The sequence below is a fragment of the Rhinopithecus roxellana genome, chromosome 20 (assembly GCF_007565055.1).
Source record: "Rhinopithecus roxellana isolate Shanxi Qingling chromosome 20, ASM756505v1, whole genome shotgun sequence".
Taxonomy (NCBI): Eukaryota; Metazoa; Chordata; class Mammalia; order Primates; family Cercopithecidae; genus Rhinopithecus; species Rhinopithecus roxellana.
The window spans coordinates 41337711-41350295 of NC_044568.1; positions in this window are offsets into that span (position 1 = coordinate 41337711).

Here is a 12585-nt window from a genome sequence, read left to right on the forward strand (position 1 = left end):
CCCCCTTTGCTCCCGTCTCCACATTTCATCCCATCTCAATCCTGTCCCCCGAGCACCCGCTACTGAAGAAAGGCCCCATCTCAGAGGCTTGTTGAGTCTGCTGTCCTGAGGCAGGAGAGGGGTCGGGGTCTCTGATCTGAGGGCTGCTTCTGACCACATGTTCTGAAGCATCCATGAGCTAGAAGGAAAAGCGGACACTCGGAGCTAGAACAGAAGCGCTGGTTTTATTTGTTAAACGGGAGAAACCCAGTGCTAAAAATGAGACTTCACTGGCTCCCATGGTCCTCAGTTCAAGACAGCGGTGTCAGGGCAGGTGAAAGCAGTGGCCATGACCTTGTCCTGGCTGCTGGTTTGTGTCCTCCCACTGCCTGGGGGACAGCAGAAGCTATGGGCAGATCTAGACACCCAAGCCACTGGATGGTGCACCAGCTAGGTCTCCACAAAAGCAACTTGGTCCACACAACATTCTCTCTCCTCTGCAGCTAGTTCTGGCCCACAGTGGGCACCCGAGTGTGGATGTTCACAGTTTTTGAAGTGACTATGGAGGAAAGCAAAGAGGCCCCTTTCAGGGCCACCACAGCATCATGGTGTCCTTTGGACCAGCTTCTGTGGCATCTAAGCTGTTGCTCAGGTGTGGGAGCTTGAGACTGTGTATCCCCCGGACACCAGCAGGTGAGGACCCATAGACCACCACCCGTGGGACACCAAGCAGATAGACTTGGTGCTTTCCAGCCCCATCACTGGCCTAATTTTCTCAAGCTGGCTGTCTCGTGGGGCCCTTTGTGACTCAAGGCTGTACAAATTTCTGTGAGTCTCCCAGATCTCTGGGACGGCATCACAATACTTTGTTATTTTCTTGTACCTTGTACCTTGTACCTAGGAACATGCTTTGTGCGTGCATGTTTATCTCCACAGCACGTATCTGTGCTACTTAGCATGACTTACTGCCATTTGAGGTCTTTTCCGGACATGGAGGGTCTAATTTGAATAGAATCATTTGATTGGCTTGCATCTTGAGATATCATGTAGAACTTGGAACCATAGCTCCCTCTTCCAATTTCCCGCCTCAACCAAGGCTGTCTTTAACTGCTCCGTGTGGAAATCATGTTTCACAAATAATTTTAAGTTTTGTGGGTGATTATGGTTGAGTTGAGATGTGTGGTTGTAGAAAAAAGGGAAAGGAGGTGATTTTTGAGTAGGTTGTTTTGACTTTTGAAAGCAGGGGACATGTCCTAACACTTGCTAACAGGAAAACCGTCTTCAGCTCCTCCTCAATGTGCTTGGAGATTGAGAACCTCAGCTCTCATCTCCCAGTGGTCCTGGTTGTGTTCTAAACAATATTGATTGCATTTTCCTGATTACCAAAGTAATATATGTTTGTGGTAAGAAACAAAAAAAAATTCAAATGCTTACAGAGAGGTAAATAACAAAAGACCCCGCCCCCAGCCACACACACACACGCACGCACACACACCCCATGCTCACACGAAAGCCTCTTCCTCCCTTAGAGGTAATCACCATTAAATTTTGTGTTTATCTTCCCATTTTTTTCCAATGCACTTACTATTTTAAAATTATAATTTTCATTTTTACATAAATGATCATCAGACTATGCATTCTTATTCTGCAACTTGTATTTCCACTTAGTTGTGAAAACCTTACTGCGTTAGCATGTATAAATCTACCTCACCCCTTTTCGTGGCTGCATGGTTTACCATTGTGTGATACACCACAGTTGAATCAATCTGTTATTCATACACTTTGGATTGTTCCTAATTTTTCAGTATTACCAGTATTGCTGCAATAAACAAATTTGCACATACATTTTTGGACAGTATGTATGTGGAATGAAATCTTTAAAAATAATTATGCTATATGATGTTTTTAGAAAGGGTATTCTTACGATTCTAGAAAGCAGCCTCACGTCCCTTCCCTCACTGGTGCAGGCTGGAGCTGTGATGACTTTGGCCATGGAATTCTTGCAGGCCTCTATCAAGCACGTGGAGCACAGCATCCACAGCCTCTCAGCTTTCTAGGGGACTATAGAAATGTTTGAGACCTGAAGAAAGAAAATGTGTTGGCTTTAACCTAAGAAAGTTGAAAGTAAATATTAATAAGTGGAATTAAATGTCTTAATGTACAACCTTGTGAGTGTCACTCATTAAATTCAATATTTGCTTTTAAAAATATTTTTCTCATGATAAATTAGTGAAGAGTCACAGATTTGTCAGATAATTTCAAAAGCAAATTCTAAGGATTCTTCTCAAAAATCACAGAAGAAAAACATAAATATGAAAAATTGTTGCATTTTAATGTATTTGAAATGCCATGGGAAAGATTTCATAAGTAAGCACAATGGCAGAGCATGGTGGCTCATGCCTGTAGTCCCAGCACTTTGGGAGGCCAAGGTGGGAGGATCGCGTAAGGCCGGGAGTTTGAGGTTGCAGTGAGCTATGATCACGCCACCGCGCTCCAGCCTGGGTGACAGAGTGAGTTCCTGCTTTAAAAAAAAAAAAAAAAAAAAAAGCATGCTGAGGACCAGCATGTTTTAAAATAGCTCTGGCTGTAAGGGGCCAGGTGGCAGAATGGATGAACAATCTTTTTCAGAATATTATTCTACAGGCTGTTAAAATAATGTGCATCTTAAATGCATTGTGCTAAGCGAAGAAGCCAGATCCATGTAGAACAGATTGGTGGTTGCCAAAGGTTAGGGATGACTACAAAACGTAAGTATGAGGTCATTTCGGGGATGATGGAATTGTCCTGTGTCCTAAATGTGGTGGTGATTATTTGACTTGTCAAATAACCCTTGTCAAAACTTTACACCTAAAAAAGAGTACATTTGATTGTATATACAGTTAAAAGTTCATTCTGAGACAGGGTCTTGCTCTGTTGCCCAGGCTGGAGTGCAGTGGTATAATCGTAGCTCACTGCAGTTCAACCTCCTGGGCTTAAATGATCCTCCCACCTCAGAGTCCTGAGTAGCTGGGACTACAAGCGCACACCACCACGCCTGGCTAATTTTTTAAAAGTTTTTAATAGAGACAAGGGCTTGCTATGTTTCTCAGGCTAGTCTCAAACTCCTGGGCTCAATGGATCTTCCCGCCTCACCCTCCCAAAACATTGGGATTACAGGTGTGAGTCACTGGGCCCAGCCTAAAATTCATTTTTTTAAATAATAATAACGAGCAGGGCCTCACAGACTCCCATTTAGACTCCACTCTCAGATGAGCAGAAACCTCATCTGCCCACCATGACTCTTCCTGATAGGCTCAATGGCTATCACTGCTGGGGCTGGGATACAGTTGTCCTTTGCCAGCTAGACACTCCAGTCATTCAGGGCACCCTTCCATCTTTGCTCCCAGCTAAGGGATACAGCTCCTCACCTCACTGCTATACCTCCGCATCCCCATCCCCATCGCCATCAGAAAAGAGACACGGGGAGTCAACTCTGCCTTCCAGTGTATGGCAAGGCAAGCCCCTCGTGTCTCCAGGGCAGATGCTCTGAATTTCTGGGCTTGGACTAACATGAACAGACACTGTCCACTGGGTGTTGGCATCTGACTAGGGCTTTTGTGCACTGAAAGGGATGCTTACGGTTACTAGTGTTTTAAACAATAGTTATTAAAGCTGTACATTTAAATATCTAATTTGCCTCATGTCTTTAAGATCAGTTTGTAAATCTTGTTATAGCTACAAACAAGTTGATTTTGTATATAGATAGAAATGCTTAATCTTTAACGTTCAATTAGTTCAAAACTTAATGAGTTACAATGAAAAAAATTGCTTGCACACTTAATCTAGTTTCCTTGGCCATTTTAAACTGTTTAAATTACATATATAAACTTTGATTTGCACACACTTCCAATAATATGAAAGGCCTAAAATCTGATGAAATCTTCCTAAGCATTCAAATACTAACCTAAATCTACACTCATAAATTTAATACATTAAGGTCTTATAAACATTCATTGTTTTATCAACTTGTTAAATTTTCTTTCTTTCTTACTTTCTTTTTTTTTTTTTTGAGAGGAGTCTCGCTCTGTCGCCCAGGCTGGAGTGCAGTGGCGCGATCTCGGCTCACTGCAAGCTCTGCCTTCTGGGTTCCTGCCATTCTCCTGCCTCAGCCTCCCGAGTAGCTGAGACTACAGGCGCCCGCCACCTCGCCCGGCTAGTTTTTTTGTATTGTTAGTAGAGACGGGGTTTCACCATGTTAGCCAGGATGGTCGCGATTTCCTGACCTTGTGATCTGCCCCTCTCGGCCTCCCAAAGTGCTGGGATTACAGGCGTGAGCCACCGCGCCCGGCCTCAACTTGTTAAATTTTCTTAGACATTTAAAAATTAAAACCACAGATCTAATTTCAAATTCCTTTAAGCAGTTTGAATTAAATTCCAAGTGTCTGATCCTCTAAGACATTAGGTCCTCTTAAATATTTCGGATACCTTAACAGTATCACCGTAATCGGAAACATTCTTCAGCGTGACCCGGATTACTGAGCTCATGGGCTGACTTACTTGCCACAGTCTCTGTGTGTTCTGGCACTCACCCCACCAAGGTGACATACTCTGCCTCAGCTCAGGACTGTGATATGTTAATAGAGATTCTGGGCCAGGCACAGGACTTGATACTGCTTCCGTAATGGTTCTACCCAAGCTGGAAGCTAAACGTCTTGCAGTAATGGGTTTTTTTCTTTTTCTTTTTCTTTTTCTTTTCTTTTTGAGATAGGGTCTCACTCTGTCGCCTGCATTGGAATGCAGTGGCACAATCTCAGCTCACTACTGCATTCACCTCCAAGGCTCAAGCGATCCTCTCGCCTCAGCCTCCTGAGTAGCTGAGGCCACAGGCATGCGCCACTCCGCCCAGCTAATTTTTTGTATTTTTGGTAGAGACAGGGTTTCCCCATGTTGCCCAGGCTGGTCTTGAACTCCTGGCCTCATGTGATCCACCAGCCTCAGCCTCCCAAAGTGCTGGGATTACAGGTGTGAGTCACAGCACCTGGCCAGTAATGGGATTCTTAAGACAACTTGTATCTTGCTTCTGGTGCATTACTTCACCTTTTGCACAACTTTTAACTGCCTGATTTGCATCAGTTGAGCTTCTGCACCCACTGCCCAGGTTGCACTTACTTTACTGCCTCATTCGATTTTCCTCCCTTTTTATTGTTATTTTTGTCTGACTACGCCATTCTTTAAAAAATTATTTTCAGCTGGGCGTGGTGGCTCACGCCTGTAATCCCAGCACTTTGGGAGGCCAAGGCGGGCGGATCACAAGGTCGGGAGATCGAGACCATCCTGGCTAATACGGTGAAACCCTGCCTCTACTAAAAATACAAAAAATTAGCCAGGTGTGGTAGCAGGTGCCTGTAATCCCAGCACTCTGGAGGCTGAGGCGGGTGGATTACTTGAGGTCAGGAGTTCGAGACCAGCCTGGCCAACATGATGAAACCCCGCCTCTACTACAAATACAAAAAAATTAGTCGGTGTGGTGGCATGTGCCTGTAATCCCAGCTACTCAGGAGGCTGAGGAAGGAGAATCACTTGAACCTCGGGGGTGGAGGTTGCAGTGAGCTGAGACTGCACCACTGAACTCCAGCTTGGGCAACACAGTGAGACTCTGTCTCAAAAAAAAACAAAACAAAACTCAGGGTCCTGAGAATTTAACCATGCCAATGTAGTCTTGCTTGCTTGATTTATTCATTTATCTAGAGACAGAGTCTCCCTCTGTTGCCCAGGCTGGAGTGCACTGGCATGATTTTGGCTCACTGCAACCTCTGCCACCCAAGTTCAAGCGATTCTCTTGCCTCAGCCTCCCAAGTGCTGGGATTACAGATTACAGATGCGTGCCACCACGCCCGGCTAATTTTTATATTTTTAGTAGAGACGGGGTTTCGCAGTGTTGGCCAGGCTGGTCTTGAACTCCTGACCTCAGATGGAGTTGAGGCCTCCCAAAATGCTAGGATTACAAGCATGAGCCACCGTGTCCAGCCTCATTATTAACTGAAGAAAAATGGGTGCCCTTTAAAGAGTCTGTCAGATTAGGAAACAAAAAGAAGTCAGAAGGAGATAAATCAGGACTGTACGATGGATGCCTAATGATTTCTTGTTGAAACTCTTGCAAAATTACCCTTGTTTTTCATGAGGAGTGAGCAGGAGCATTGTGGTGGTGAAGGAGTCTCTGGTGAAGTTTTCCCAGGCATTTTTCTGCTAAAGCTCTGGGTAACCTACTCAAAACACTCTCATAGGAAGCAAATGTTATCATTCTTTGGCCCTCCAGAAAGTTAACAGCAAAATACTTTCAGCATCCCAAAAAACTGTTGTCATGACCTTCGACTGGTCTACTTTTGCTTTGGCCAGATCACTTCCACCTCTTGGTAGCCACTGCTTTGTGCTTTGTCTTCAGGATCGTTCTGGTGAACCCATGTGTCATCTCCTGTTGCAGTTTTTTTTTTTTTTTTTTTTTTTTTTTGGAAGAAATGCTTCAGATTCTTGATCCCACTTATTTAAAATTGCCATTGAAAGCTCTGTTCTTCTCTATAGTTGATCTGGGCACAGCAGTTTTAGCACCAATCAAATTGAAAGTTTGCTTAACTTTATTTTTCGTGATTTATTTTTCAAAATTATATAAGCCGAACCAATTGAGATGTCTGTGCTGTTGGTTCTTCCTTCCTTCCTTCCTTTCTTTCTTTCTTTCTCTTTTCTTTCCTTTCTTTTTATTTTTTATTTTTTTTCGGAGTCTTGCTCTGTCGCCCAGGCTAGAGTGCAGCAGTGTGATCTCAGCTCATTGCAACTCTGCCTCCCAGGTTCAAGCAATTCTCCTGCCTCAGCCTCCTGAGTAGCTAGGATTACAGGCACCCACCACCGCGCCTGACTGATTTTTGTATTTTTAGTAGAGACAGGGCTCCACCATCTTGGCCAGGCTGGTCTCGAACTCCTGACCTTGTGATCCACCTGCCTTAGCCTCCCAAAGTGCTGGGATTACAGGCATGAGCCAACATGCCCAGCCTCTTTTTTTCTTTTTTGAGACAGAGTCTCACTCTGTCACCCAGGCTGGAGTGGCTCACTACAGCCTCCACCTCCCAGGCTCAGGTGATCTTCCCTCCTTAGTCTCCTGAATAGCTGGGACTACAGGAGGCGTGCATCACCATGCCAGGCTAATTTTTTATTTTTGTGTAGATACAAGGTCTCATTACATTGACTAGGCTGGTCTTGAACTCCTGGGCTCAAGCAATCCTCCCGTTTTGGCCTCCCAAAGTGCTGGGATTATAGGTGTGAGGCACTGTGCCCAGCTGTGTTTTCATTTTAATTGGGGAAAATGCCTAGTTACCGAGAGAAAGTTACAAGAAACACAACCCAATAAGAGACCACAGAGCTCTTATTCCAAGTGAGCCTGGATTCCAAGCTGAGGAGGGGCTCTATGGACTGCGTGGGTCTGGAGCTGCAGAGACCGGGAGACACAGAGCTTGTGCTGCACCTTTAGTGGCCAAGAGCCCCAAGCCTGTGAGTCTGATTCACTGATTCAACACATACTGCATACCCACTTAAAAATGCAAGCACTAGGCTTAAGCACTGGGAATACATCTATAAGCCAGACAGACCAAATTCTTTCTCCCAGAAGCTCAGAACTGAGTGATGGGCAAGACAGACAATAAGCAAATAACTATTTAGACTGTCAAGTGGTAATAAGTGCAATGAAAAAGAATCAGGCAGAGCAATGGGAGAACAAGCATCGGTAGGGTGTGGAGGGGGTGCTGTTTTTAAGACTGGGTTATCAAAGACATCCTCTCCAGTAAAGTAGTATTGTGGGCTGAGTAATATCCCCCCAAAATTCATGTCCACCCAGAACCTCAGAATGTGACCTTATTTGGAAAGGATTTTGCAGATGTAATTAGTCAAAGATCTCAAGATGAGGTCATGCTGGATTCAGGAGGTGCCCTAAATCCAATGCTGAGTATCCTTATAATGAGAGGAGAGGGCACAGAGACAAGGTGGCCATGTGGAGATGGAGGCAGAAATTGGAATGACGCTCCCACAAGCCAACCAGATTGGAATGCCTGGGGGCCACCAGAAGCCAGGAAGAAGCAAAGAAGGACCCTGCCCCAGAGCCTTCAGAGGGAGCATGGCCCAATCAACACCTTGATTTTGGACTTCTTAGCTTCCTGCACTGTGAGAGATTATATAGTTGTCATTTTACATTTACATTTTATTTTGAATTAATTTTACTTTAATTTTATTTTGTTCAGTTGCCACCATACTCAGGTTGTGGTCATTTGTTATGGCATCCCTAGGGAGCTAATACAGACAGTGCCTGAGTGGAGCTCTGAGTGAGGAACGGAGTGAGCCAGTGGAGCAGGACCAGCCGGGGCAGGGGCAGAGGCAGAGGGAAGCCCAGTGAGAGAGGGGTACAGGGTGCAGGCAACACTGAGGGAGGAGTGTGTGAGGAGAAGGATGTGGGAGAGAAGGCCAAAGTAGCTTCAGGGAACAAGATGGAGGAGACCAGAGTAAGATTTTTTTTTTAAATGTGTGTATATATGTGTGTATGTGTGTGTATATATGTATGTATGTATATGTACACTCATATTTTTTATATTTATATACTTTTTAAAAATATGTTTTATATTATATACACATATTTTATATATAATTATATATATTATATATAATTATATATAAAATATATAATTTTTTATATATTATAAAATATATATTTTATAATATATAAAAACGAAACGTTGAAAACGTTGAAAAAATGAAACGTTGAAAGTTGAGGAGAAGAGGGGAAGGTGATAAAGGAGAGTGATACGGTTTGGCTGTGTCCCCACCCAAATCTCATCTTGAATTGTAGCTCCCATAATTTCCATGTGTTGTGGGAGGGACCCGGTGGGAGATAATTGGATCATGGGGGGTGATTTCCCCGATACTGTTCTCGTGGTAGTGAATAAGTCTCACAAGATCCGATGGTTTTATAAGGGGAAACTCCTTTCACTTGGCTCTCATTTCTCTCTTGTCTGCTGCTATGTAAAACATGCTTTTCACCTTCCACCATGATTGTGAGGCCGCCTCAGCCACGTGGAACTGTGAGTCCATTAAACCTCTTTTTCTTTATAAATTACCCAGGTATGTCTCAGGTAGGTCTTTATCAGCAGCGTGAGAACAAACTAATACAGGAGAGCAAGTGCCCAGGAAATGTCAGAGAATTGCTGAGCTGCACTAAGTGTCCACTGGAGGTCCATGGTTATGAATTTGATGCAAGATGAGTCCTCATGGCTGTGAACCTTTCTCCAGCCATGTCTAACTGCCTGGGGATAAACAGACTAGACCCAACCACATTTAACCTGGCTTAGGTTTTGCCACATGAATCCATGTGCACACTAGGAGGAGAGGATGAAAATGTTGTGGAGGATGTACTCAAACCAATGAGTTAATAATGGGCTGTGAAATCTAAGCCAGGACAAAGGAAAGTGAGGATGTGACAGAGGTGAGGGAGTGTCCAACATAGGAGAGTAGTATGTTCAAAGTCCCAGTGATGTTGCATAACTTGAGGCCTCAAGGACTCAGAACATGAGAAGAGAGCCTGAATAATAATAGGAAGGGGTAGTGGAGTGGGATGCTTGAGGGAGAGGTCTTTCCACAAGAGCAGGTAGCTGGGGTGGAGTGAAGTCCTGGGTCATCAAAAACAATGATAGGAGCTGGTGATGATGTCGAGAAACTGTAACTGTCATACATTGCTAGTGGAACTGGAAAATGATACAGTCACTTTGGAAAACAATTTGGTAGTTTCTCAAAATGTTAAACATAGAATTGCCATAGGACCCAGTAATTTCACTCTTAGATATATCATATGTCATGATAAAGACTTATATGTGAATGTTCATAGCCACCTTATTTATTTATTGAGACAGAGTTTTGCTCTTGTCACCCAGGCTGGAGTGCAGTGGCACGATCTCAGCTCACTGCAACCTCTGCCTCCCGAGTTCAAGTGATTTTCCTGCCTCAGCCTTCTGAGTAGTTGGGATTACAGGCACATGCCACCATGCCCAGCTAATTTTTGTATTTTTTGTAGAAACAGGGTTTCACCATGTTCGCCAGGCTGTTCTCAAACTCCTGGCCTCAGGTGATCCACCCACCTTGGCCTCCCAAAGTGCTTGGATTACAGGCATGAGCCACTACACTCAGCCTCATAAGAGCCTTATTCTTTACAGTCAAAAAGTAGAAATGAGCCACGTTTGTCAACTGATGAATGGATAAACAAAAATGTGGTACATCCATACAATGGAATGCCCTTTAGCAACAAAAGTGAATAGAGTCCTGATTGCTGCAGTGTGGATGAACCTTCCAAACATTATGCTAAGTGAAAGAAGACAGACACAAAAGACCATATTTTGTATAATTCTATTTAGATAAAATGTTCAGAAAAGGCAAATCTATAGGGACAGAAACTAGATGAGAGACTCTTTTTCAAATGATGAAAGTTATGGAAAATTTGTGATGGCGTTTGCAGAATTCAATAAATATACGAAAAATCATTTTGTACTTAAAATGGGTGAGTTTTCTAGTAAGTAAATTACATCTCAATGAAGCTGTTGCCCACATATGAGAAATAGTCATTCATGAGAGCCATGGAGAGAGACAATGGGCCAGGCATTAAATATTCAAGAGATGACCCAGGGATCTGAGATGGCTGCAATGAGGGAGGGGTGGTGGGTAGTGGAGGCTGATGGTATGAGTTTAAAAGGAGCTGGGGGGTTTTGGAATGAGAGAGAGGCAATGGTCTGGGAGTAGATACGAAGAAAAAGGAGGACCTACATCCCACCTCTAGACCCAGTGGTTGAGGGGTACAAAGGAGAGCCTACCTCACTCTGTTTTTTGTTTTGTTTTGTTTTGTTTTGTTTTTGAGACAGAGTTTTGCTCTTGTTGCCCATGTTGGAGTGCAATGGCACGATCTCACCTCACCGAAACCTTCGCCTCCTGGGTTCAAGTGACTCTCCTGCCTCAGCCTCCTGAGTAGCTGAGATTACAGGCATGTGCCATTACGCCCAGCTAATTTTGTATTTTTAGTCAAGACGGGGTTCCTCCATGTTGGTCAGGCTGGTCTTGAACTCCTGACCTCAGGTGATCCACCTGCCTCAGCCTCCCAAAGTGCGGGTATTACAGGCATGAGCCACTGCGCCCCACCGCCTACCTCACTTTAAGAGGGTTGAAGGGAAAGCCATGCCTTCTGGAAATAAGCAGACAAAATGGAGGAGGGAATGGTATGGGCAGGCAATTAGGTGGGAAAATGCTTACTTATGGGAAATGGCAAAGACCATCCTGAGTGAATACAGTATCAGTAAAGGAATGATATGACAGAAGCGGAGACATATTCATCCAGAGGAAACTCAAACTTTAGGGACCCTCACTTGCTTGGCCCCTTCCAAGCACTTGGGAGGTGACTTAGCAATGTATTCAAGTGGTCCACATGGTTTTGTAAAATTTGTAAAGGTAAGCAGAGAATTTGGGTCTCATCAAAGCTGAGTCGGTGAATCTCTTAATAGGGTATATTTTAAAAAGCTGAGTCAAAATGGAACTTCCCTCCCATCAGAAATAAAGGCAATAGTGCAGAGTATATAGTGATAGCTGAGCGTGATGACTCACGCCTGTAATCCCAGCACTTTGGGAGATCAAGGCAGGTGGATTGCTTGAGCTGAGGAGTTCGAGATCAGCCCAGGCAACACAGCAAAACCCTCTATCTACAAAAAATACAAAAATTAGCTGGGTGTGGTGTGTGCACCTGTAGCCCCATCTACTGGGGAGGCTGAGGTGGGAGGATCCCTTGAGTCCAGGAGGGGAAAAAAAAAGGACTTTTCTTTTCCCTCTTTTATTATTTATTTGTTTGTTTGTTTGTTTGTTTATTTATTTAATTTTGAGACTGAGTCTCGCTCTGTCACCCAGGCTGGAGTGCAGTGGCCCGATTTCGGCTCACTGCAAGCTCCGCCTTCCAGGTTCATGCCATTCTCGTGCCTCAGCCTCCCGAGTAGCTGGGACTACAGGCGCCTGCCACCATACCCAGCTAAATTTTTTTGTATTTTTTAGAAGAGATGGGGTTTCACCGTGTTAGCCAGGATGGTCTCAATCTCCTGACCTTGTGATCTGCCCGCCTTGGCCTCCCAAAGTGCTGAGATTACAGGCGTGAGTCACTGTGCCCGGCCAGTTCTTAAGTTTTAGCCATGCTGGTAGAGATGTAATAATATATCCTGATTTTAATTTGCCCCTCTCTGATAACCAGATATGATGAGTACCTTTCCATATGCTTATTGGTCATTTGAATATTCTCTTTTGTACAGTGCCTGTTTGTCTTTTACCAACGTTTCAAAATTTGAATTTGTCTTTTTTGTATTAATTTATGGGAGTTCTTTATATATTCGGGAAACAAGATTTTGTTTTTAATGTATATATGGCAAACATCTTCTCCCAAGTTGTGGTTTGCCTTTTTACTCTCATAATGTTGTCTTTTAATTAACCAATTTTTAAAATGATAACAATTGTGCTTCCGCCATCTTTCCAGCCCAGTCATATTGGTGTGGAGATGCTTCTGGAAGCAACATGACG